Source organism: Phyllobates terribilis, unplaced genomic scaffold, assembly GCF_046119375.1.
Source record: "Phyllobates terribilis strain yellow unplaced genomic scaffold, ASM4611937v1 Scaffold_734__1_contigs__length_741531, whole genome shotgun sequence".
NCBI classification, from domain to species: Eukaryota; Metazoa; Chordata; class Amphibia; order Anura; family Dendrobatidae; genus Phyllobates; species Phyllobates terribilis.
In genome coordinates this window covers 320,031-343,808 of record NW_027363494.1, presented here as the reverse complement: position 1 = coordinate 343,808, position 23,778 = coordinate 320,031, and the positions used below count along the sequence as shown (strand labels likewise).

The following is a 23,778-nucleotide window of genomic DNA, read 5'->3' as shown; positions in this document are numbered from 1 at the left end:
AAGGGCATTTGCTAAATAGATGGTGTGTGTGCAACAATATACTGAAAGGTCAATTATATTGTGCAGCTTATCTCACCACCTGTAGTTATTTAGGTGAAAGCTCCAAAATGCTTGCCTAATATGTCTGTTTATCCAAAAGGAAGTATAGAGGGAGAGCTAGATAGATAGCATTGCATTACATTACATGGCAATGCAATGCACAGTTGCTGAAGTTGAACCAAAATGAGCTTGTCATCTGGCTTCTGCAACTTTTAACATGAAAAATCAAATGAGGAGAAGAAAAGCAAAGCCAAAGAGTCCATCCCAAAATCCGACAAACAAGCAAAATGAACAAAAAGCATTGAATTCAATTCTTTCTGATTTTAGAAACTGCATTAAAGAAGGGGTGCACCGGTCCTGGAGATACTGCAATACCAGGTCAATGCGTGGAGTGGACAGAGCAAGCTCTTTTTCCATCTCCCTGTTCTAAAAATCCATTTAATATATGGTCCCCAGATAGGGGACGTATCAGATATTAAACTGATAAGAACAGATACTACACTTGATCTTAGCCAAAAGGCCGAGAAGCGATAACCAGAATTGGTTTCCGACTACGGTGCCACCCAAGGATTCTGAAAAGTCCATTTGTGGAGATGGCCACCTGGACTCCCGTTAAGAAGACATGCTGTCAACCTCTAGATCCCTCACATGCCTGCACTTTTCGGCTTGCTGCTGCTGCAATCCACGCGTTTTAGATCTGCATAACTCCACCTATTTTAGCACAGTACCCTCAACCCCCGGCTGTTCCCACCCGCCTCAACACCGTTGGAAGGGAGGAGAACCAATTAAGGCGGGGGGGGGGTGGAACGAGCAGCTGTCTACCCTTAGCAGGAGGGTTGCTGATTAATTACCTCTCCTGCTGCTGCTGCTGCTGGCTGTCCAGCAGCAGACTGAAGGTGGCTGCTGCTGTGCGCAGGTATATAAAGGCTCAGAGCCTATTATGACACGCGCAGCCAGCGTTCCATTGCCACATTCCGTCTACTGCAGGCGGGATACCTGGATGGCTGAATGTCACTGAGAAGCTCACAGAGACCGCCATAAGCAACAGTTTAAAAGAATGCCACAGACTAATCAACCAAACTTTTTGGGTTGGTTTCTCTTTTATAGTCTGCAGGCATTAAATGAAAGAAGTCAGTGTTCCAGCAGAGGGAGACAACGTTTCAGAAAAGGCATTGTAGCAAACCAAAAAAGAAATTTTAAGCGCAGCAGAGTAACCAGCTCACATACCTGTTAGCTCAGGTGAGTTTAAAAGGCTGCTGTTGATAACAAGGGCATTTGCTAAATAGATGGTGTGTGTGCAACAATATACTGAAAGGTCAATTATATTGTGCAGCTTATCTCACCACCTGTAGTTATTTAGGTGAAAGCTCCAAAATGCTTGCCTAATATGTCTGTTTATCCAAAAGGAAGTATAGAGGGAGAGCTAGATAGATAGCATTGCATTACATTACATTACATGGCAATGCAATGCACAGTTGCTGAAGTTGAACCAAAATGAGCTTGTCATCTGGCTTCTGCAACTTTTAACATGAAAAATCCAATGAGGAGAAGAAAAGCAAAGCCAAAGAGTCCATCCCAAAATCCGACAAACAAGCAAAATGAACAAAAAGCATTGAATTCAATTCTTTCTGATTTTAGAAACTGCATTAAAGAAGGGGTGCACCGGTCCTGGAGATACTGCAATACCAGGTCAATGCGTGGAGTGGACAGAGCAAGCTCTTTTTCCATCTCCCTGTTCTAAAAATCCATTTAATATATGGTCCCCAGATAGGGGACGTATCAGATATTAAACTGATAAGAACAGATACTACACTTGATCTTAGCCAAAAGGCCGAGAAGCGATAACCAGAATTGGTTTCCGACTACGGTGCCACCCAAGGATTCTGAAAAGTCCATTTGTGGAGATGGCCACCTGGACTCCCGTTAAGAAGACATGCTGTCAACCTCTAGATCCCTCACATGCCTGCACTTTTCGGCTTGCTGCTGCTGCAATCCACGCGTTTTAGATCTGCATAACTCCACCTCTTTTAGCACAGTACCCTCAACCCCCGGCTGTTCCCACCCGCCTCAACACCGTTGGAAGGGAGGAGAACCAATTAAGGCGGGGGGGGGGGGGTGGAACGAGCAGCTGTCTACCCTTAGCAGGAGGGTTGCTGATTAATTACCTCTCCTGCTGCTGCTGCTGCTGGCTGTCCAGCAGCAGACTGAAGGTGGCTGCTGCTGTGCGCAGGTATATAAAGGCTCAGAGCCTATTATGACACGCGCAGCCAGCTTTCCATTGCCACATTCCGTCTACTGCAGGCGGGATACCTGGATGGCTGAATGTCACTGAGAAGCTCACAGAGACCGCCATAAGCAACAGTTTAAAAGAATGAAACAGACTAATCAACCAAACTTTTTGGGTTGGTTTCTCTTTTATAGTCTGCAGGCACTAAATGAAAGAAGTCAGTGTTCCAGCAGAGGGAGACAACGTTTCAGAAAAGGCATTGTAGCAAACCAAAAAAGAAATTTTAAGCGCAGCAGAGTAACCAGCTCACATACCTGTTAGCTCACGTGAGTTTAAAAGGCTGCTGTTGATAACAAGGGCATTTGCTAAATAGATGGTGTGTGTGCAACAATATACTGAAAGGTCAATTATATTGTGCAGCTTATCTCACCACCTGTAGTTATTTAGGTGAAAGCTCCAAAATGCTTGCCTAATATGTCTGTTTATCCAAAAGGAAGTATAGAGGGAGAGCTAGATAGATAGCATTGCATTACATTACATTACATGGCAATGCAATGCACAGTTGCTGAAGTTGAAACAAAATGAGCTTGTCATCTGGCTTCTGCAACTTTTAACATGAAAAATCCAATGAGGAGAAGAAAAGCAAAGCCAAAGAGTCCATCCCAAAATCCGACAAACAAGCAAAATGAACAAAAAGCATTGAATTCAATTCTTTCTGATTTTAGAAACTGCATTAAAGAAGGGGTGCACCGGTCCTGGAGATACTGCAATACCAGGTCAATGCGTGGAGTGGACAGAGCAAGCTCTTTTTCCATCTCCCTGTTCTAAAAATCCATTTAAGATATGGTCCCCAGATAGGGGACGTATCAGATATTAAACTGATAAGAACAGATACTACACTTGATCTTAGCCAAAAGGCCGAGAAGCGATAACCAGAATTGGTTTCCGACTACGGTGCCACCCAAGGATTCTGAAAAGTCCATTTGTGGAGATGGCCACCTGGACTCCCGTTAAGAAGACATGCTGTCAACCTCTAGATCCCTCACATGCCTGCACTTTTCGGCTTGCTGCTGCTGCAATCCACGCGTTTTAGATCTGCATAACTCCACCTCTTTTAGCACAGTACCCTCAACCCCCGGCTGTTCCCACCCGCCTCAACACCGTTGGAAGGGAGGAGAACCAATTAAGGCGGGGGGGGGGGGTGGAACGAGCAGCTGTCTACCCTTAGCAGGAGGGTTGCTGATTAATTACCTCTCCTGCTGCTGCTGCTGCTGGCTGTCCAGCAGCAGACTGAAGGTGGCTGCTGCTGTGCGCAGGTATATAAAGGCTCAGAGCCTATTATGACACGCGCAGCCAGCGTTCCATTGCCACATTCCGTCTACTGCAGGCGGGATACCTGGATGGCTGAATGTCACTGAGAAGCTCACAGAGACCGCCATAAGCAACAGTTTAAAAGAATGCCACAGACTAATCAACCAAACTTTTTGGGTTGGTTTCTCTTTTATAGTCTGCAGGCATTAAATGAAAGAAGTCAGTGTTCCAGCAGAGGGAGACAACGTTTCAGAAAAGGCATTGTAGCAAACCAAAAAAGAAATTTTAAGCGCAGCAGAGTAACCAGCTCACATACCTGTTAGCTCAGGTGAGTTTAAAAGGCTGCTGTTGATAATAAGGGCATTTGCTAAATAGATGGTGTGTGTGCAACAATATACTGAAAGGTCAATTATATTGTGCAGCTTATCTCACCACCTGTAGTTATTTAGGTGAAAGCTCCAAAATGCTTGCCTAATATGTCTGTTTATCCAAAAGGAAGTATAGAGGGAGAGCTAGATAGATAGCATTGCATTACATTACATTACATGGCAATGCAATGCACAGTTGCTGAAGTTGAAACAAAATGAGCTTGTCATCTGGCTTCTGCAACTTTTAACATGAAAAATCCAATGAGGAGAAGAAAAGCAAAGCCAAAGAGTCCATCCCAAAATCCGACAAACAAGCAAAATGAACAAAAAGCATTGAATTCAATTCTTTCTGATTTTAGAAACTGCATTAAAGAAGGGGTGCACCGGTCCTGGAGATACTGCAATACCAGGTCAATGCGTGGAGTGGACAGAGCAAGCTCTTTTTCCATCTCCCTGTTCTAAAAATCCATTTAATATATGGTCCCCAGATAGGGGACGTATCAGATATTAAACTGATAAGAACAGATACTACACTTGATCTTAGCCAAAAGGCCGAGAAGCGATAACCAGAATTGGTTTCCGACTACGGTGCCACCCAAGGATTCTGAAAAGTCCATTTGTGGAGATGGCCACCTGGACTCCCGTTAAGAAGACATGCTGTCAACCTCTAGATCCCTCACATGCCTGCACTTTTCGGCTTGCTGCTGCTGCAATCCACGCGTTTTAGATCTGCATAACTCCACCTCTTTTAGCACAGTACCCTCAACCCCCGGCTGTTCCCACCCGCCTCAACACCGTTGGAAGGGAGGAGAATCAGTTAAGGCGGGGGGGGGGGGTGGAACGAGCAGCTGTCTACCCTTAGCAGGAGGGTTGCTGATTAATTACCTCTCCTGCTGCTGCTGCTGCTGGCTGTCCAGCAGCAGACTGAAGGTGGCTGCTGCTGTGCGCAGGTATATAAAGGCTCAGAGCCTATTATGACACGCGCAGCCAGCGTTCCATTGCCACATTCCGTCTACTGCAGGCGGGATACCTGGATGGCTGAATGTCACTGAGAAGCTCACAGAGACCGCCATAAGCAACAGTTTAAAAGAATGCCACAGACTAATCAACCAAACTTTTTGGGTTGGTTTCTCTTTTATAGTCTGCAGGCATTAAATGAAAGAAGTCAGTGTTCCAGCAGAGGGAGACAACGTTTCAGAAAAGGCATTGTAGCAAACCAAAAAAGAAATTTTAAGCGCAGCAGAGTAACCAGCTCACATACCTGTTAGCTCAGGTGAGTTTAAAAGGCTGCTGTTGATAACAAGGGCATTTGCTAAATAGATGGTGTGTGTGCAACAATATACTGAAAGGTCAATTATATTGTGCAGCTTATCTCACCACCTGTAGTTATTTAGGTGAAAGCTCCAAAATGCTTGCCTAATATGTCTGTTTATCCAAAAGGAAGTATAGAGGGAGAGCTAGATAGATAGCATTGCATTACATTACATTACATGGCAATGCAATGCACAGTTGCTGAAGTTGAACCAAAATGAGCTTGTCATCTGGCTTCTGCAACTTTTAACATGAAAAATCCAATGAGGAGAAGAAAAGCAAAGCCAAAGAGTCCATCCCAAAATCCGACAAACAAGCAAAATGAACAAAAAGCATTGAATTCAATTCTTTCTGATTTTAGAAACTGCATTAAAGAAGGGGTGCACCGGTCCTGGAGATACTGCAATACCAGGTCAATGCGTGGAGTGGACAGAGCAAGCTCTTTTTCCATCTCCCTGTTCTAAAAATCCATTTAATATATGGTCCCCAGATAGGGGACGTATCAGATATTAAACTGATAAGAACAGATACTACACTTGATCTTAGCCAAAAGGCCGAGAAGCGATAACCAGAATTGGTTTCCGACTACGGTGCCACCCAAGGATTCTGAAAAGTCCATTTGTGGAGATGGCCACCTGGACTCCCGTTAAGAAGACATGCTGTCAACCTCTAGATCCCTCACATGCCTGCACTTTTCGGCTTGCTGCTGCTGCAATCCACGCGTTTTAGATCTGCATAACTCCACCTCTTTTAGCACAGTACCCTCAACCCCCGGCTGTTCCCACCCGCCTCAACACCGTTGGAAGGGAGGAGAACCAATTAAGGCGGGGGGGGGGTGGAACGAGCAGCTGTCTACCCTTAGCAGGAGGGTTGCTGATTAATTACCTCTCCTGCTGCTGCTGCTGCTGGCTGTCCAGCAGCAGACTGAAGGTGGCTGCTGCTGTGCGCAGGTATATAAAGGCTCAGAGCCTATTATGACACGCGCAGCCAGCGTTCCATTGCCACATTCCGTCTACTGCAGGCGGGATACCTGGATGGCTGAATGTCACTGAGAAGCTCACAGAGACCGCCATAAGCAACAGTTTAAAAGAATGCCACAGACTAATCAACCAAACTTTTTGGGTTGGTTTCTCTTTTATAGTCTGCAGGCATTAAATGAAAGAAGTCAGTGTTCCAGCAGAGGGAGACAACGTTTCAGAAAAGGCATTGTAGCAAACCAAAAAAGAAATTTTAAGCGCAGCAGAGTAACCAGCTCACATACCTGTTAGCTCAGGTGAGTTTAAAAGGCTGCTGTTGATAACAAGGGCATTTGCTAAATAGATGGTGTGTGTGCAACAATATACTGAAAGGTCAATTATATTGTGCAGCTTATCTCACCACCTGTAGTTATTTAGGTGAAAGCTCCAAAATGCTTGCCTAATATGTCTGTTTATCCAAAAGGAAGTATAGAGGGAGAGCTAGATAGATAGCATTGCATTACATTACATTACATGGCAATGCAATGCACATTTGCTGAAGTTGAACCAAAATGAGCTTGTCATCTGGCTTCTGCAACTTTTAACATGAAAAATCCAATGAGGAGAAGAAAAGCAAAGCCAAAGAGTCCATCCCAAAATCCGACAAACAAGCAAAATGAACAAAAAGCATTGAATTCAATTCTTTCTGATTTTAGAAACTGCATTAAAGAAGGGGTGCACCGGTCTTGGAGATACTGCAATACCAGGTCAATGCGTGGAGTGGACAGAGCAAGCTCTTTTTCCATCTCCCTGTTCTAAAAATCCATTTAACATATGGTCCCCAGATAGGGGACGTATCAGATATTAAACTGATAAGAACAGATACTAAACTTGATCTTAGCCAAAAGGCCGAGAAGCGATAACCAGAATTGGTTTCCGACTACGGTGCCACCCAAGGATTCTGAAAAGTCCATTTGTGGAGATGGCCACCTGGACTCCCGTTAAGAAGACATGCTGTCAACCTCTAGATCCCTCACATGCCTGCATTTTTCGGCTTGCTGCTGCTGCAATCCACGCGTTTTAGATCTGCATAACTCCACCTCTTTTAGCACAGTACCCTCAACCCCCGGCTGTTCCCACCCGCCTCAACACCGTTGGAAGGGAGGAGAACCAATTAAGGCGGGGGGGGGTGGAACGAGCAGCTGTCTACCCTTAGCAGGAGGGTTGCTGATTAATTACCTCTCCTGCTGCTGCTGCTGCTGGCTGTCCAGCAGCAGACTGAAGGTGGCTGCTGCTGTGCGCAGGTATATAAAGGCTCAGAGCCTATTATGACACGCGCAGCCAGCGTTCCATTGCCACATTCCGTCTACTGCAGGCGGGATACCTGGATGGCTGAATGTCACTGAGAAGCTCACAGAGACCGCCATAAGCAACAGTTTAAAAGAATGCCACAGACTAATCAACCAAACTTTTTGGGTTGGTTTCTCTTTTATAGTCTGCAGGCATTAAATGAAAGAAGTCAGTGTTCCAGCAGAGGGAGACAACGTTTCAGAAAAGGCATTGTAGCAAACCAAAAAAGAAATTTTAAGCGCAGCAGAGTAACCAGCTCACATACCTGTTAGCTCAGGTGAGTTTAAAAGGCTGCTGTTGATAACAAGGGCATTTGCTAAATAGATGGTGTGTGTGCAACAATATACTGAAAGGTCAATTATATTGTGCAGCTTATCTCACCACCTGTAGTTATTTAGGTGAAAGCTCCAAAATGCTTGCCTAATATGTCTGTTTATCCAAAAGGAAGTATAGAGGGAGAGCTAGATAGATAGCATTGCATTACATTACATGGCAATGCAATGCACAGTTGCTGAAGTTGAACCAAAATGAGCTTGTCATCTGGCTTCTGCAACTTTTAACATGAAAAATCCAATGAGGAGAAGAAAAGCAAAGCCAAAGAGTCCATCCCAAAATCCGACAAACAAGCAAAATGAACAAAAAGCATTGAATTCAATTCTTTCTGATTTAGAAACTGCATTAAAGAAGGGGTGCACCGGTCCTGGAGATACTGCAATACCAGGTCAATGCGTGGAGTGGACAGAGCAAGCTCTTTTTCCATCTCCCTGTTCTAAAAATCCATTTAATATATGGTCCCCAGATAGGGGACGTATCAGATATTAAACTGATAAGAACAGATACTAAACTTGATCTTAGCCAAAAGGCCGAGAAGCGATAACCAGAATTGGTTTCCGACTACGGTGCCACCCAAGGATTCTGAAAAGTCCATTTGTGGAGATGGCCACCTGGACTCCCGTTAAGAAGACATGCTGTCAACCTCTAGATCCCTCACATGCCTGCACTTTTCGGCTTGCTGCTGCTGCAATCCACGCGTTTTAGATCTGCATAACTCCACCTCTTTTAGCACAGTACCCTCAACCCCCGGCTGTTCCCACCCGCCTCAACACCGTTGGAAGGGAGGAGAACCAATTAAGGCGGGGGGGGGGTGGAACGAGCAGCTGTCTACCCTTAGCAGGAGGGTTGCTGATTAATTACCTCTCCTGCTGCTGCTGCTGCTGGCTGTCCAGCAGCAGACTGAAGGTGGCTGCTGCTGTGCGCAGGTATATAAAGGCTCAGAGCCTATTATGACACGCACAGCCAGCGTTCCATTGCCACATTCCGTCTACTGCAGGCGTGATACCTGGATGGCTGAATGTCACTGAGAAGCTCACAGAGACCGCCATAAGCAACAGTTTAAAAGAATGCCACAGACTAATCAACCAAACTTTTTGGGTTGGTTTCTCTTTTATAGTCTGCAGGCATTAAATGAAAGAAGTCAGTGTTCCAGCAGAGGGAGACAACGTTTCAGAAAAGGTATTGTAGCAAACCAAAAAAGAAATTTTAAGCGCAGCAGAGTAACCAGCTCACATACCTGTTAGCTCAGGTGAGTTTAAAAGGCTGCTGTTGATAACAAGGGCATTTGCTAAATAGATGGTGTGTGTGCAACAATATACTGAAAGGTCAATTATATTGTGCAGCTTATCTCACCACCTGTAGTTATTTAGGTGAAAGCTCCAAAATGCTTGCCTAATATGTCTGTTTATCCAAAAGGAAGTATAGAGGGAGAGCTATATAGATAGCATTGCATTACATTACATGGCAATGCAATGCACAGTTGCTGAAGTTGAACCAAAATGAGCTTGTCATCTGGCTTCTGCAACTTTTAACATGAAAAATCCAATGAGGAGAAGAAAAGCAAAGCCAAAGAGTCCATCCCAAAATCCGACAAACAAGCAAAATGAACAAAAAGCATTGAATTCAATTCTTTCTGATTTAGAAACTGCATTAAAGAAGGGGTGCACCGGTCCTGGAGATACTGCAATACCAGGTCAATGCGTGGAGTGGACAGAGCAAGCTCTTTTTCCATCTCCCTGTTCTAAAAATCCATTTAATATATGGTCCCCAGATAGGGGACGTATCAGATATTAAACTGATTAGAACAGATACTACACTTGATCTTAGCCAAAAGGCCGAGAAGCGATAACCAGAATTGGTTTCCGACTACGGTGCCACCCAAGGATTCTGAAAAGTCCATTTGTGGAGATGGCCACCTGGACTCCCGTTAAGAAGACATGCTGTCAACCTCTAGATCCCTCACATGCCTGCACTTTTCGGCTTGCTGCTGCTGCAATCCACGCATTTTAGATCTGCATAACTCCACCTCTTTTAGCACAGTACCCTCAACCCCCGGCTGTTCCCACCCACCTCAACACCGTTGGAAGGGAGGAGAACCAATTAAGGCGGGGGGGGGGTGGAACGAGCAGCTGTCTACCCTTAGCAGGAGGGTTGCTGATTAATTACCTCTCCTGCTGCTGCTGCTGCTGGCTGTCCAGCAGCAGACTGAAGGTGGCTGCTGCTGTGCGCAGGTATATAAAGGCTCAGAGCCTATTATGACACGCGCAGCCAGCGTTCCATTGCCACATTCCGTCTACTGCAGGCGGGATACCTGGATGGCTGAATGTCACTGAGAAGCTCACAGAGACCGCCATAAGCAACAGTTTAAAAGAATGCCACAGACTAATCAACCAAACTTTTTGGGTTGGTTTCTCTTTTATAGTCTGCAGGCATTAAATGAAAGAAGTCAGTGTTCCAGCAGAGGGAGACAACGTTTCAGAAAAGGCATTGTAGCAAACCAAAAAAGAAATTTTAAGCGCAGCAGAGTAACCAGCTCACATACCTGTTAGCTCAGGTGAGTTTAAAAGGCTGCTGTTGATAACAAGGGCATTTGCTAAATAGATGGTGTGTGTGCAACAATATACTGAAAGGTCAATTATATTGTGCAGCTTATCTCACCACCTGTAGTTATTTAGGTGAAAGCTCCAAAATGCTTGCCTAATATGTCTGTTTATCCAAAAGGAAGTATAGAGGGAGAGCTAGATAGATAGCATTGCATTACATTACATTACATGGCAATGCAATGCACAGTTGCTGAAGTTGAACCAAAATGAGCTTGTCATCTGGCTTCTGCAACTTTTAACATGAAAAATCCAATGAGGAGAAGAAAAGCAAAGCCAAAGAGTCCATCCCAAAATCCGACAAACAAGCAAAATGAACAAAAAGCATTGAATTCAATTCTTTCTGATTTTAGAAACTGCATTAAAGAAGGGGTGCACCGGTCCTGGAGATACTGCAATACCAGGTCAATGCGTGGAGTGGACAGAGCAAGCTCTTTTTCCATCTCCCTGTTCTAAAAATCCATTTAATATATGGTCCCCAGATAGGGGACGTATCAGATATTAAACTGATAAGAACAGATACTACACTTGATCTTAGCCAAAAGGCCGAGAAGCGATAACCAGGATTGGTTTCCGACTACGGTGCCACCCAAGGATTCTGAAAAGTCCATTTGTGGAGATGGCCACCTGGACTCCCGTTAAGAAGACATGCTGTCAACCTCTAGATCCCTCACATGCCTGCACTTTTCGGCTTGCTGCTGCTGCAATCCACGCGTTTTAGATCTGCATAACTCCACCTCTTTTAGCACAGTACCCTCAACCCCCGGCTGTTCCCACCCGCCTCAACACCGTTGGAAGGGAGGAGAACCAATTAAGGCGGGGGGGGGGGGTTTAACGAGCAGCTGTCTACCCTTAGCAGGAGGGTTGCTGATTAATTACCTCTCCTGCTGCTGCTGCTGCTGGCTGTCCAGCAGCAGACTGAAGGTGGCTGCTGCTGTGCGCAGGTATATAAAGGCTCAGAGCCTATTATGACACGCGCAGCCAGCGTTCCATTGCCACATTCCGTCTACTGCAGGCGGGATACCTGGATGGCTGAATGTCACTGAGAAGCTCACAGAGACCGCCATAAGCAACAGTTTAAAAGAATGCCACAGACTAATCAACCAAACTTTTTGGGTTGGTTTCTCTTTTATAGTCTGCAGGCATTAAATGAAAGAAGTCAGTGTTCCAGCAGAGGGAGACAACGTTTCAGAAAAGGCATTGTAGCAAACCAAAAAAGAAATTTTAAGCGCAGCAGAGTAACCAGCTCACATACCTGTTAGCTCAGGTGAGTTTAAAAGGCTGCTGTTGATAACAAGGGCATTTGCTAAATAGATGGTGTGTGTGCAACAATATACTGAAAGGTCAATTATATTGTGCAGCTTATCTCACCACCTGTAGTTATTTAGGTGAAAGCTCCAAAATGCTTGCCTAATATGTCTGTTTATCCAAAAGGAAGTATAGAGGGAGAGCTAGATAGATAGCATTGCATTACATTACATTACATGGCAATGCAATGCACAGTTGCTGAAGTTGAACCAAAATGAGCTTGTCATCTGGCTTCTGCAACTTTTAACATGAAAAATCCAATGAGGAGAAGAAAAGCAAAGCCAAAGAGTCCATCCCAAAATCCGACAAACAAGCAAAATGAACAAAAAGCATTGAATTCAATTCTTTCTGATTTTAGAAACTGCATTAAAGAAGGGGTGCACCGGTCCTGGAGATACTGCAATACCAGGTCAATGCGTGGAGTGGACAGAGCAAGCTCTTTTTCCATCTCCCTGTTCTAAAAATCCATTTAATATATGGTCCCCAGATAGGGGACGTATCAGATATTAAACTGATAAGAACAGATACTACACTTGATCTTAGCCAAAAGGCCGAGAAGCGATAACCAGAATTGGTTTCCGACTACGGTGCCACCCAAGGATTCTGAAAAGTCCATTTGTGGAGATGGCCAGCTGGACTCCCGTTAAGAAGACATGCTGTCAACCTCTAGATCCCTCACATGCCTGCACTTTTCGGCTTGCTGCTGCTGCAATCCACGCGTTTTAGATCTGCATAACTCCACCTCTTTTAGCACAGTACCCTCAACCCCCGGCTGTTCCCACCCGCCTCAACACCGTTGGAAGGGAGGAGAACCAATTAAGGCGGGGGGGGGTGGAACGAGCAGCTGTCTACCCTTAGCAGGAGGGTTGCTGATTAATTACCTCTCCTGCTGCTGCTGCTGCTGGCTGTCCAGCAGCAGACTGAAGGTGGCTGCTGCTGTGCGCAGGTATATAAAGGCTCAGAGCCTATTATGACACGTGTAGCCAGCGTTCCATTGCCACATTCCGTCTACTGCAGGCGGGATACCTGGATGGCTGAATGTCACTGAGAAGCTCACAGAGACCGCCATAAGCAACAGTTTAAAAGAATGCCACAGACTAATCAACCAAACTTTTTGGGTTGGTTTCTCTTTTATAGTCTGCAGGCATTAAATGAAAGAAGTCAGTGTTCCAGCAGAGGGAGACAACGTTTCAGAAAAGGCATTGTAGCAAACCAAAAAAGAAATTTTAAGCGCAGCAGAGTAACCAGCTCACATACCTGTTAGCTCAGGTGAGTTTAAAAGGCTGCTGTTGATAACAAGGGCATTTGCTAAATAGATGGTGTGTGTGCAACAATATACTGAAAGGTCAATTATATTGTGCAGCTTATCTCACCACCTGTAGTTATTTAGGTGAAAGCTCCAAAATGCTTGCCTAATATGTCTGTTTATCCAAAAGGAAGTATAGAGGGAGAGCTAGATAGATAGCATTGCATTACATTACATTACATGGTAATGCAATGCACAGTTGCTGAAGTTGAACCAAAATGAGCTTGTCATCTGGCTTCTGCAACTTTTAACATGAAAAATCCAATGAGGAGAAGAAAAGCAAAGCCAAAGAGTCCATCCCAAAATCCGACAAACAAGCAAAATGAACAAAAAGCATTGAATTCAATTCTTTCTGATTTTAGAAACTGCATTAAAGAAGGGGTGCACCGGTCCTGGAGATACTGCAATACCAGGTCAATGCGTGGAGTGGACAGAGCAAGCTCTTTTTCCATCTCCCTGTTCTAAAAATCCATTTAATATATGGTCCCCAGATAGGGGACGTATCAGATATTAAACTGATAAGAACAGATACTACACTTGATCTTAGCCAAAAGGCCGAGAAGCGATAACCAGAATTGGTTTCCGACTACGGTGCCACCCAAGGATTCTGAAAAGTCCATTTGTGGAGATGGCCACCTGGACTCCCGTTAAGAAGACATGCTGTCAACCTCTAGATCCCTCACATGCCTGCACTTTTCGGCTTGCTGCTGCTGCAATCCACGCGTTTTAGATCTGCATAACTCCACCTCTTTTAGCACAGTACCCTTAACCCTCGGCTGTTCCCACCCGCCTCAACACCGTTGGAAGGGAGGAGAACCAATTAAGGCGGGGGGGGGGGGGGGTGGAACGAGCAGCTGTCTACCCTTAGCAGGAGGGTTGCTGATTAATTACCTCTCCTGCTGCTGCTGCTGCTGGCTGTCCAGCAGCAGACTGAAGGTGGCTGCTGCTGTGCGCAGGTATATAAAGGCTCAGAGCCTATTATGACACGCGCAGCCAGCGTTCCATTGCCACATTCCGTCTACTGCAGGCGGGATACCTGGATGGCTGAATGTCACTGAGAAGCTCACAGAGACCGCCATAAGCAACAGTTTAAAAGAATGCCACAGACTAATCAACCAAACTTTTTGGGTTGGTTTCTCTTTTATAGTCTGCAGGCATTAAATGAAAGAAGTCAGTGTTCCAGCAGAGGGAGACAACGTTTCAGAAAAGGCATTGTAGCAAACCAAAAAAGAAATTTTAAGCGCAGCAGAGTAACCAGCTCACATACCTGTTAGCTCAGGTGAGTTTAAAAGGCTGCTGTTGATAACAAGGGCATTTGCTAAATAGATGGTGTGTGTGCAACAATATACCGAAAGGTCAATTATATTGTGCAGCTTATCTCACCACCTGTAGTTATTTAGGTGAAAGCTCCAAAATGCTTGCCTAATATGTCTGTTTATCCAAAAGGAAGTATAGAGGGAGAGCTAGATAGATAGCATTGCATTAAATTACATTACATGGCAATGCAATGCACAGTTGCTGAAGTTGAACCAAAATGAGCTTGTCATCTGGCTTCTGCAACTTTTAACATGAAAAATCCAATGAGGAGAAGAAAAGCAAAGCCAAAGAGTCCATCCCAAAATCCGACAAACAAGCAAAATGAACAAAAAGCATTGAATTCAATTCTTTCTGATTTTAGAAACTGCATTAAAGAAGGGGTGCACCGGTCCTGGAGATACTGCAATACCAGGTCAATGCGTGGAGTGGACAGAGCAAGCTCTTTTTCCATCTCCCTGTTCTAAAAATCCATTTAATATATGGTCCCCAGATAGGGGACGTATCAGATATTAAACTGATAAGAACAGATACTACACTTGATCTTAGCCAAAAGGCCGAGAAGCGATAACCAGAATTGGTTTCCGACTACGGTGCCACCCAAGGATTCTGAAAAGTCCATTTGTGGAGATGGCCACCTGGACTCCCGTTAAGAAGACATGCTGTCAACCTCTAGATCCCTCACATGCCTGCACTTTTCGGCTTGCTGCTGCTGCAATCCACGCGTTTTAGATCTGTATAACTCCACCTCTTTTAGCACAGTACCCTCAACCCCCGGCTGTTCCCACCCGCCTCAACACCGTTGGAAGGGAGGAGAACCAATTAAGGCGGGGGGGGGTGGTGGAACGAGCAGCTGTCTACCCTTAGCAGGAGGGTTGCTGATTAATTACCTCTCCTGCTGCTGCTGCTGCTGGCTGTCCAGCAGCAGACTGAAGGTGGCTGCTGCTGTGCGCAGGTATATAAAGGCTCAGAGCCTATTATGACACGCGCAGCCAGCGTTCCATTGCCACATTCCGTCTACTGCAGGCGGGATACCTGGATGGCTGAATGTCACTGAGAAGCTCACAGAGACCGCCATAAGCAACAGTTTAAAAGAATGCCACAGACTAATCAACCAAACTTTTTGGGTTGGTTTCTCTTTTATAGTCTGCAGGCATTAAATGAAAGAAGTCAGTGTTCCAGCAGAGGGAGACAACGTTTCAGAAAAGGCATTGTAGCAAACCAAAAAAGAAATTTTAAGCGCAGCAGAGTAACCAGCTCACATACCTGTTAGCTCAGGTGAGTTTAAAAGGCTGCTGTTGATAACAAGGGCATTTGCTAAATAGATGGTGTGTGTGCAACAATATACTGAAAGGTCAATTATATTGTGCAGCTTATCTCACCACCTGTAGTTATTTAGGTGAAAGCTCCAAAATGCTTGCCTAATATGTCTGTTTATCCAAAAGGAAGTATAGAGGGAGAGCTAGATAGATAGCATTGCATTACATTACATTACATGGCAATGCAATGCACAGTTGCTGAAGTTGAACCAAAATGAGCTTGTCATCTGGCTTCTGCAACTTTTAACATGAAAAATCCAATGAGGAGAGGAAAAGCAAAGCCAAAGAGTCCATCCCAAAATCCGACAAACAAGCAAAATGAACAAAAAGCATTGAATTCAATTCTTTCTGATTTTAGAAACTGCATTAAAGAAGGGGTGCACCGGTCCTGGAGATACTGCAATACCAGGTCAATGCGTGGAGTGGACAGAGCAAGCTCTTTTTCCATCTCCCTGTTCTAAAAATCCATTTAATATATGGTCCCCAGATAGGGGACGTATCAGATATTAAACTGATAAGAACAGATACTACACTTGATCTTAGCCAAAAGGCCGAGAAGCGATAACCAGAATTGGTTTCCGACTACGGTGCCACCCAAGGATTCTGAAAAGTCCATTTGTGGAGATGGCCACCTGGACTCCCGTTAAGAAGACATGCTGTCAACCTCTAGATCCCTCACATGCCTGCACTTTTCGGCTTGCTGCTGCTGCAATCCACGCGTTTTAGATCTGCATAACTCCACCTCTTTTAGCACAGTACCCTCAACCCCCGGCTGTTCCCACCCGCCTCAACACCGTTGGAAGGGAGGAGAACCAATTAAGGCGGGGGGGGGGGGGGGGTGGAACGAGCAGCTGTCTACCCTTAGCAGGAGGGTTGCTGATTAATTACCTCTCCTGCTGCTGCTGCTGCTGGCTGTCCAGCAGCAGACTGAAGGTGGCTGCTGCTGTGCGCAGGTATATAAAGGCTCAGAGCCTATTATGACACGCGCAGCCAGCTTTCCATTGCCACATTCCGTCTACTGCAGGCGGGATACCTGGATGGCTGAATGTCACTGAGAAGCTCACAGAGACCGCCATAAGCAACAGTTTAAAAGAATGAAACAGACTAATCAACCAAACTTTTTGGGTTGGTTTCTCTTTTATAGTCTGCAGGCACTAAATGAAAGAAGTCAGTGTTCCAGCAGAGGGAGACAACGTTTCAGAAAAGGCATTGTAGCAAACCAAAAAAGAAATTTTAAGCGCAGCAGAGTAACCAGCTCACATACCTGTTAGCTCACGTGAGTTTAAAAGGCTGCTGTTGATAACAAGGGCATTTGCTAAATAGATGGTGTGTGTGCAACAATATACTGAAAGGTCAATTATATTGTGCAGCTTATCTCACCACCTGTAGTTATTTAGGTGAAAGCTCCAAAATGCTTGCCTAATATGTCTGTTTATCCAAAAGGAAGTATAGAGGGAGAGCTAGATAGATAGCATTGCATTACATTACATTACATGGCAATGCAATGCACAGTTGCTGAAGTTGAAACAAAATGAGCTTGTCATCTGGCTTCTGCAACTTTTAACATGAAAAATCCAATGAGGAGAAGAAAAGCAAAGCCAAAGAGTCCATCCCAAAATCCGACAAACAAGCAAAATGAACAAAAAGCATTGAATTCAATTCTTTCTGATTTTAGAAACTGCATTAAAGAAGGGGTGCACCGGTCCTGGAGATACTGCAATACCAGGTCAATGCGTGGAGTGGACAGAGCAAGCTCTTTTTCCATCTCCCTGTTCTAAAAATCCATTTAAGATATGGTCCCCAGATAGGGGACGTATCAGATATTAAACTGATAAGAACAGATACTACACTTGATCTTAGCCAAAAGGCCGAGAAGCGATAACCAGAATTGGTTTCCGACTACGGTGCCACCCAAGGATTCTGAAAAGTCCATTTGTGGAGATGGCCACCTGGACTCCCGTTAAGAAGACATGCTGTCAACCTCTAGATCCCTCACATGCCTGCACTTTTCGGCTTGCTGCTGCTGCAATCCACGCGTTTTAGATCTGCATAACTCCACCTCTTTTAGCACAGTACCCTCAACCCCCGGCTGTTCCCACCCGCCTCAACACCGTTGGAAGGGAGGAGAACCAATTAAGGCGGGGGGGGGGGGTGGAACGAGCAGCTGTCTACCCTTAGCAGGAGGGTTGCTGATTAATTACCTCTCCTGCTGCTGCTGCTGCTGGCTGTCCAGCAGCAGACTGAAGGTGGCTGCTGCTGTGCGCAGGTATATAAAGGCTCAGAGCCTATTATGACACGCGCAGCCAGCGTTCCATTGCCACATTCCGTCTACTGCAGGCGGGATACCTGGATGGCTGAATGTCACTGAGAAGCTCACAGAGACCGCCATAAGCAACAGTTTAAAAGAATGCCACAGACTAATCAACCAAACTTTTTGGGTTGGTTTCTCTTTTATAGTCTGCAGGCATTAAATGAAAGAAGTCAGTGTTCCAGCAGAGGGAGACAACGTTTCAGAAAAGGCATTGTAGCAAACCAAAAAAGAAATTTTAAGCGCAGCAGAGTAACCAGCTCACATACCTGTTAGCTCAGGTGAGTTTAAAAGGCTGCTGTTGATAATAAGGGCATTTGCTAAATAGATGGTGTGTGTGCAACAATATACTGAAAGGTCAATTATATTGTGCAGCTTATCTCACCACCTGTAGTTATTTAGGTGAAAGCTCCAAAATGCTTGCCTAATATGTCTGTTTATCCAAAAGGAAGTATAGAGGGAGAGCTAGATAGATAGCATTGCATTACATTACATTACATGGCAATGCAATGCACAGTTGCTGAAGTTGAAACAAAATGAGCTTGTCATCTGGCTTCTGCAACTTTTAACATGAAAAATCCAATGAGGAGAAGAAAAGCAAAGCCAAAGAGTCCATCCCAAAATCCGACAAACAAGCAAAATGAACAAAAAGCATTGAATTCAATTCTTTCTGATTTTAGAAACTGCATTAAAGAAGGGGTGCACCGGTCCTGGAGATACTGCAATACCAGGTCAATGCGTGGAGTGGACAGAGCAAGCTCTTTTTCCATCTCCCTGTTCTAAAAATCCATTTAATATATGGTCCCCAGATAGGGGACGTATCAGATATTAAACTGATAAGAACAGATACTACACTTGATCTTAGCCAAAAGGCCGAGAAGCGATAACCAGAATTGGTTTCCGACTACGGTGCCACCCAAGGATTCTGAAAAGTCCATTTGTGGAGATGGCCACCTGGACTCCCGTTAAGAAGACATGCTGTCAACCTCTAGATCCCTCACATGCCTGCACTTTTCGGCTTGCTGCTGCTGCAATCCACGCGTTTTAGATCTGCATAACTCCACCTCTTTTAGCACAGTACCCTCAACCCCCGGCTGTTCCCACCCGCCTCAACACCGTTGGAAGGGAGGAGAATCAGTTAAGGCGGGGGGGGGGGGTGGAACGAGCAGCTGTCTACCCTTAGCAGGAGGGTTGCTGATTAATTACCTCTCCTGCTGCTGCTGCTGCTGGCTGTCCAGCAGCAGACTGAAGGTGGCTGCTGCTGTGCGCAGGTATATAAAGGCTCAGAGCCTATTATGACACGCGCAGCCAGCGTTCCATTGCCACATTCCGTCTACTGCAGGCGGGATACCTGGATGGCTGAATGTCACTGAGAAGCTCACAGAGACCGCCATAAGCAACAGTTTAAAAGAATGCCACAGACTAATCAACCAAACTTTTTGGGTTGGTTTCTCTTTTATAGTCTGCAGGCATTAAATGAAAGAAGTCAGTGTTCCAGCAGAGGGAGACAACGTTTCAGAAAAGGCATTGTAGCAAACCAAAAAAGAAATTTTAAGCGCAGCAGAGTAACCAGCTCACATACCTGTTAGCTCAGGTGAGTTTAAAAGGCTGCTGTTGATAACAAGGGCATTTGCTAAATAGATGGTGTGTGTGCAACAATATACTGAAAGGTCAATTATATTGTGCAGCTTATCTCACCACCTGTAGTTATTTAGGTGAAAGCTCCAAAATGCTTGCCTAATATGTCTGTTTATCCAAAAGGAAGTATAGAGGGAGAGCTAGATAGATAGCATTGCATTACATTACATTACATGGCAATGCAATGCACAGTTGCTGAAGTTGAACCAAAATGAGCTTGTCATCTGGCTTCTGCAACTTTTAACATGAAAAATCCAATGAGGAGAAGAAAAGCAAAGCCAAAGAGTCCATCCCAAAATCCGACAAACAAGCAAAATGAACAAAAAGCATTGAATTCAATTCTTTCTGATTTTAGAAACTGCATTAAAGAAGGGGTGCACCGGTCCTGGAGATACTGCAATACCAGGTCAATGCGTGGAGTGGACAGAGCAAGCTCTTTTTCCATCTCCCTGTTCTAAAAATCCATTTAATATATGGTCCCCAGATAGGGGACGTATCAGATATTAAACTGATAAGAACAGATACTACACTTGATCTTAGCCAAAAGGCCGAGAAGCGATAACCAGAATTGGTTTCCGACTACGGTGCCACCCAAGGATTCTGAAAAGTCCATTTGTGGAGATGGCCACCTGGACTCCCGTTAAGAAGACATGCTGTCAACCTCTAGATCCCTCACATGCCTGCACTTTTCGGCTTGCTGCTGCTGCAATCCACGCGTTTTAGATCTGCATAACTCCACCTCTTTTAGCACAGTACCCTCAACCCCCGGCTGTTCCCACCCGCCTCAACACCGTTGGAAGGGAGGAGAACCAATTAAGGCGGGGGGGGGGTGGAACGAGCAGCTGTCTACCCTTAGCAGGAGGGTTGCTGATTAATTACCTCTCCTGCTGCTGCTGCTGCTGGCTGTCCAGCAGCAGACTGAAGGTGGCTGCTGCTGTGCGCAGGTATATAAAGGCTCAGAGCCTATTATGACACGCGCAGCCAGCGTTCCATTGCCACATTCCGTCTACTGCAGGCGGGATACCTGGATGGCTGAATGTCACTGAGAAGCTCACAGAGACCGCCATAAGCAACAGTTTAAAAGAATGCCACAGACTAATCAACCAAACTTTTTGGGTTGGTTTCTCTTTTATAGTCTGCAGGCATTAAATGAAAGAAGTCAGTGTTCCAGCAGAGGGAGACAACGTTTCAGAAAAGGCATTGTAGCAAACCAAAAAAGAAATTTTAAGCGCAGCAGAGTAACCAGCTCACATACCTGTTAGCTCAGGTGAGTTTAAAAGGCTGCTGTTGATAACAAGGGCATTTGCTAAATAGATGGTGTGTGTGCAACAATATACTGAAAGGTCAATTATATTGTGCAGCTTATCTCACCACCTGTAGTTATTTAGGTGAAAGCTCCAAAATGCTTGCCTAATATGTCTGTTTATCCAAAAGGAAGTATAGAGGGAGAGCTAGATAGATAGCATTGCATTACATTACATTACATGGCAATGCAATGCACATTTGCTGAAGTTGAACCAAAATGAGCTTGTCATCTGGCTTCTGCAACTTTTAACATGAAAAATCCAATGAGGAGAAGAAAAGCAAAGCCAAAGAGTCCATCCCAAAATCCGACAAACAAGCAAAATGAACAAAAAGCATTGAATTCAATTCTTTCTGATTTTAGAAACTGCATTAAAGAAGGGGTGCACCGGTCTTGGAGATACTGCAATACCAGGTCAATGCGTGGAGTGGACAGAGCAAGCTCTTTTTCCATCTCCCTGTTCTAAAAATCCATTTAACATATGGTCCCCAGATAGGGGACGTATCAGATATTAAACTGATAAGAACAGATACTAAACTTGATCTTAGCCAAAAGGCCGAGAAGCGATAACCAGAATTGGTTTCCGACTACGGTGCCACCCAAGGATTCTGAAAAGTCCATTTGTGGAGATGGCCACCTGGACTCCCGTTAAGAAGACATGCTGTCAACCTCTAGATCCCTCACATGCCTGCATTTTTCGGCTTGCTGCTGCTGCAATCCACGCGTTTTAGATCTGCATAACTCCACCTCTTTTAGCACAGTACCCTCAACCCCCGGCTGTTCCCACCCGCCTCAACACCGTTGGAAGGGAGGAGAACCAATTAAGGCGGGGGGGGGTGGAACGAGCAGCTGTCTACCCTTAGCAGGAGGGTTGCTGATTAATTACCTCTCCTGCTGCTGCTGCTGCTGGCTGTCCAGCAGCAGACTGAAGGTGGCTGCTGCTGTGCGCAGGTATATAAAGGCTCAGAGCCTATTATGACACGCGCAGCCAGCGTTCCATTGCCACATTCCGTCTACTGCAGGCGGGATACCTGGATGGCTGAATGTCACTGAGAAGCTCACAGAGACCGCCATAAGCAACAGTTTAAAAGAATGCCACAGACTAATCAACCAAACTTTTTGGGTTGGTTTCTCTTTTATAGTCTGCAGGCATTAAATGAAAGAAGTCAGTGTTCCAGCAGAGGGAGACAACGTTTCAGAAAAGGCATTGTAGCAAACCAAAAAAGAAATTTTAAGCGCAGCAGAGTAACCAGCTCACATACCTGTTAGCTCAGGTGAGTTTAAAAGGCTGCTGTTGATAACAAGGGCATTTGCTAAATAGATGGTGTGTGTGCAACAATATACTGAAAGGTCAATTATATTGTGCAGCTTATCTCACCACCTGTAGTTATTTAGGTGAAAGCTCCAAAATGCTTGCCTAATATGTCTGTTTATCCAAAAGGAAGTATAGAGGGAGAGCTAGATAGATAGCATTGCATTACATTACATGGCAATGCAATGCACAGTTGCTGAAGTTGAACCAAAATGAGCTTGTCATCTGGCTTCTGCAACTTTTAACATGAAAAATCCAATGAGGAGAAGAAAAGCAAAGCCAAAGAGTCCATCCCAAAATCCGACAAACAAGCAAAATGAACAAAAAGCATTGAATTCAATTCTTTCTGATTTAGAAACTGCATTAAAGAAGGGGTGCACCGGTCCTGGAGATACTGCAATACCAGGTCAATGCGTGGAGTGGACAGAGCAAGCTCTTTTTCCATCTCCCTGTTCTAAAAATCCATTTAATATATGGTCCCCAGATAGGGGACGTATCAGATATTAAACTGATAAGAACAGATACTAAACTTGATCTTAGCCAAAAGGCCGAGAAGCGATAACCAGAATTGGTTTCCGACTACGGTGCCACCCAAGGATTCTGAAAAGTCCATTTGTGGAGATGGCCACCTGGACTCCCGTTAAGAAGACATGCTGTCAACCTCTAGATCCCTCACATGCCTGCACTTTTCGGCTTGCTGCTGCTGCAATCCACGCGTTTTAGATCTGCATAACTCCACCTCTTTTAGCACAGTACCCTCAACCCCCGGCTGTTCCCACCCGCCTCAACACCGTTGGAAGGGAGGAGAACCAATTAAGGCGGGGGGGGGGTGGAACGAGCAGCTGTCTACCCTTAGCAGGAGGGTTGCTGATTAATTACCTCTCCTGCTGCTGCTGCTGCTGGCTGTCCAGCAGCAGACTGAAGGTGGCTGCTGCTGTGCGCAGGTATATAAAGGCTCAGAGCCTATTATGACACGCACAGCCAGCGTTCCATTGCCACATTCCGTCTACTGCAGGCGTGATACCTGGATGGCTGAATGTCACTGAGAAGCTCACAGAGACCGCCATAAGCAACAGTTTAAAAGAATGCCACAGACTAATCAACCAAACTTTTTGGGTTGGTTTCTCTTTTATAGTCTGCAGGCATTAAATGAAAGAAGTCAGTGTTCCAGCAGAGGGAGACAACGTTTCAGAAAAGGTATTGTAGCAAACCAAAAAAGAAATTTTAAGCGCAGCAGAGTAACCAGCTCACATACCTGTTAGCTCAGGTGAGTTTAAAAGGCTGCTGTTGATAACAAGGGCATTTGCTAAATAGATGGTGTGTGTGCAACAATATACTGAAAGGTCAATTATATTGTGCAGCTTATCTCACCACCTGTAGTTATTTAGGTGAAAGCTCCAAAATGCTTGCCTAATATGTCTGTTTATCCAAAAGGAAGTATAGAGGGAGAGCTATATAGATAGCATTGCATTACA

General features: G+C 45.0%; 18 non-coding genes across 18 annotated transcripts; all 18 read right to left on the bottom strand.

The window, feature by feature from the left end:
* Positions 1–380: 380 nt before the first annotated feature.
* LOC141237586 (U2 spliceosomal RNA) lies at positions 381–571 on the bottom strand. Its single transcript, XR_012303116.1, has one exon. It is a non-coding gene; the product is annotated as a U2 spliceosomal RNA (small nuclear RNA).
* A 1,120-nt stretch (positions 572–1,691) lies between these two features.
* On the bottom strand, positions 1,692–1,882 carry LOC141237585 (U2 spliceosomal RNA). Its single transcript, XR_012303115.1, has one exon. It is a non-coding gene; the product is annotated as a U2 spliceosomal RNA (small nuclear RNA).
* A 1,123-nt stretch (positions 1,883–3,005) lies between these two features.
* On the bottom strand, positions 3,006–3,196 carry LOC141237853 (U2 spliceosomal RNA). Its single transcript, XR_012303376.1, has one exon. It is a non-coding gene; the product is annotated as a U2 spliceosomal RNA (small nuclear RNA).
* A 1,122-nt stretch (positions 3,197–4,318) lies between these two features.
* LOC141237584 (U2 spliceosomal RNA) lies at positions 4,319–4,509 on the bottom strand. Its single transcript, XR_012303114.1, has one exon. It is a non-coding gene; the product is annotated as a U2 spliceosomal RNA (small nuclear RNA).
* Positions 4,510–5,631: 1,122 nt separating this feature from the next.
* LOC141237583 (U2 spliceosomal RNA) lies at positions 5,632–5,822 on the bottom strand. The gene has a single exon (XR_012303113.1). It is a non-coding gene; the product is annotated as a U2 spliceosomal RNA (small nuclear RNA).
* A 1,120-nt stretch (positions 5,823–6,942) lies between these two features.
* Positions 6,943–7,133, bottom strand: LOC141237395 (U2 spliceosomal RNA). The gene has a single exon (XR_012302945.1). It is a non-coding gene; the product is annotated as a U2 spliceosomal RNA (small nuclear RNA).
* Positions 7,134–8,246: 1,113 nt separating this feature from the next.
* On the bottom strand, positions 8,247–8,437 carry LOC141237905 (U2 spliceosomal RNA). Its single transcript, XR_012303426.1, has one exon. It is a non-coding gene; the product is annotated as a U2 spliceosomal RNA (small nuclear RNA).
* A 1,114-nt stretch (positions 8,438–9,551) lies between these two features.
* Positions 9,552–9,742, bottom strand: LOC141237946 (U2 spliceosomal RNA). Its single transcript, XR_012303466.1, has one exon. It is a non-coding gene; the product is annotated as a U2 spliceosomal RNA (small nuclear RNA).
* Positions 9,743–10,862: 1,120 nt separating this feature from the next.
* LOC141237582 (U2 spliceosomal RNA) lies at positions 10,863–11,053 on the bottom strand. The gene has a single exon (XR_012303112.1). It is a non-coding gene; the product is annotated as a U2 spliceosomal RNA (small nuclear RNA).
* Positions 11,054–12,175: 1,122 nt separating this feature from the next.
* On the bottom strand, positions 12,176–12,366 carry LOC141237581 (U2 spliceosomal RNA). The gene has a single exon (XR_012303111.1). It is a non-coding gene; the product is annotated as a U2 spliceosomal RNA (small nuclear RNA).
* A 1,119-nt stretch (positions 12,367–13,485) lies between these two features.
* On the bottom strand, positions 13,486–13,676 carry LOC141237580 (U2 spliceosomal RNA). Its single transcript, XR_012303110.1, has one exon. It is a non-coding gene; the product is annotated as a U2 spliceosomal RNA (small nuclear RNA).
* A 1,125-nt stretch (positions 13,677–14,801) lies between these two features.
* On the bottom strand, positions 14,802–14,992 carry LOC141237579 (U2 spliceosomal RNA). The gene has a single exon (XR_012303109.1). It is a non-coding gene; the product is annotated as a U2 spliceosomal RNA (small nuclear RNA).
* Positions 14,993–16,114: 1,122 nt separating this feature from the next.
* LOC141237578 (U2 spliceosomal RNA) lies at positions 16,115–16,305 on the bottom strand. Its single transcript, XR_012303108.1, has one exon. It is a non-coding gene; the product is annotated as a U2 spliceosomal RNA (small nuclear RNA).
* Positions 16,306–17,431: 1,126 nt separating this feature from the next.
* Positions 17,432–17,622, bottom strand: LOC141237852 (U2 spliceosomal RNA). The gene has a single exon (XR_012303375.1). It is a non-coding gene; the product is annotated as a U2 spliceosomal RNA (small nuclear RNA).
* A 1,122-nt stretch (positions 17,623–18,744) lies between these two features.
* LOC141237577 (U2 spliceosomal RNA) lies at positions 18,745–18,935 on the bottom strand. Its single transcript, XR_012303107.1, has one exon. It is a non-coding gene; the product is annotated as a U2 spliceosomal RNA (small nuclear RNA).
* Positions 18,936–20,057: 1,122 nt separating this feature from the next.
* LOC141237575 (U2 spliceosomal RNA) lies at positions 20,058–20,248 on the bottom strand. The gene has a single exon (XR_012303105.1). It is a non-coding gene; the product is annotated as a U2 spliceosomal RNA (small nuclear RNA).
* A 1,120-nt stretch (positions 20,249–21,368) lies between these two features.
* On the bottom strand, positions 21,369–21,559 carry LOC141237394 (U2 spliceosomal RNA). The gene has a single exon (XR_012302944.1). It is a non-coding gene; the product is annotated as a U2 spliceosomal RNA (small nuclear RNA).
* A 1,113-nt stretch (positions 21,560–22,672) lies between these two features.
* On the bottom strand, positions 22,673–22,863 carry LOC141237904 (U2 spliceosomal RNA). The gene has a single exon (XR_012303425.1). It is a non-coding gene; the product is annotated as a U2 spliceosomal RNA (small nuclear RNA).
* Positions 22,864–23,778: the final 915 nt, after the last annotated feature.